This window comes from Ursus americanus, chromosome 10 (genome assembly GCF_024610735.1).
Source record: "Ursus americanus isolate L20-20 chromosome 10, mUrsAme1.1.p, whole genome shotgun sequence".
In the NCBI taxonomy this organism is placed as follows: domain Eukaryota; kingdom Metazoa; phylum Chordata; class Mammalia; order Carnivora; family Ursidae; genus Ursus; species Ursus americanus.
In genome coordinates, this window is record NC_142136.1 from 43,188,680 (window position 1) to 43,190,393 (window position 1,714).

Sequence of the window (1,714 nt, forward strand, 5' to 3'; positions counted from 1 at the left end):
TCCCTCTGTTTAAAGCCCTCCAGACTGTGGTACTTTGTTACAACCACCCTGGCAAACTTCCTAACCCCTGTAGGACCAGACCCTCCAACTTCCAATGCAGAACGTTTCTGAGTAACAGAGATGGGAGAGGACACCACAAAACCCCTTACTCAAGTTCTGCATTTGTCTCTTTGGATAAAGACTTTCTTCTTTCACCATGTATTTAATGATGACACAGCAGACTGCAGAAATCATTCTGATAGCATCAGTCAGCAGGTCACAAACAATTCATTACTGGTTAGTTCAGGTGGACACAGGACTACAGGTTTTCTAGATGGTCAAGTGCTGTGCAAGTCACGATCCCATTAGAAAACTGGGTTCTCCGAGGAAGGCAGGTAAGCACTACATATCACAAAAAGCAAGCTAAGGTCAAAAGTGAGAGTTCTGAGCAGCTAACAGGGAGAAGATTCCAGGTAAACCAGCTGGGGTTAAAATCCAAACAGAAGGGCATGAGCCAAAAGATCATTCCAGAAACAGGGATGGGAGTATAGTCTTGGGCTCAGAACAAATAAGTAAATCCTCATAAGGAGAATGGAGGACAATAATTTATTCTAGGACAGAGATCAGCTGCTCTCTGCAGAGATGGATCTCGTAGGTCAAGGCTGAGAGTAGGTGTGCTTTGGCAAGGCCAGGCAGCGATGGGGAGGCCCAAGGGGCACAACCACGGCTGGGCTTCCGGCATGTGGTGCCTCCTCTCAGTGCTACCTTTGAGAACACTCAGGCCAATCAAGGTGAGATGAGCTTATCTACTTGAGTGGAGTACCTAAACCACAGCCTGGAGATTCTCTAACCAAAAAAAATGCTGTGTTGTCAATAGTAAGAAATAGCACCTTAGGCCTACAGATGCCATGTTGTTTGGAAGATGATGTTTTAATTGCCTGTCAGTAGTCTAGCCTCGCTTTTTATTTCACAATTTGGGGCTTAATGTCCTTTCATTTGTGTTGTGTCAAAACTGTCCTCACTGCATTGTGTTTGTTATGCTTTCTCTATTTTTCACAGATCACACTTTTTCATTAAGGGATTACAATTTGTATCTTTATTTTCTATCATGTTCAATCAGTTATAAGTCTCCTAAATCATTTTTTTTCTCCTATATATACAAAGGTACATCGACAGTAAGAGGCTAATTTGGAATTTCATCCTCTGTTTTCCTGTCCCTCTTAGAAGGGTTGGAGCACATCATTTGCTAGTCACTTTTATAATAAGCACTAATTTTCACTCTTAGACGGTTATTGATCTGAATAATCAACCATCGGAGAATCGTTAATAAATGAAACAGTTCCCTGTGATGGAAGATTGGCCACCGCTAAGCGTGATACTTCAACGTAATTCTTCATATCTTGGGGAAAGACTTGCAATAGGATTGGGGAAAATCAGAATACAAAATACAAATATAGTACTGTTCCAATTTAAAGGTATATTAAAAGTGTATTAAAACCTAGGTAGTATTTTTTTCTTGTTCATCCTTTCTGTGCTTTTCAAAATTCCAATAATGAACACGTTTTTATAATCAGAAAAAGAAACTTCTTTTAAAAAAAATTTTTGGAACATGAATGGGCTTCACATTACCCAATCTTATAGTACTCCCTTAGAAGAATTCATAAATGCATTCCAAATATTTGAACAATTTTTCCCAATTAAAAAAAATAGAAAAAAATGTTTACATTTGTACCTA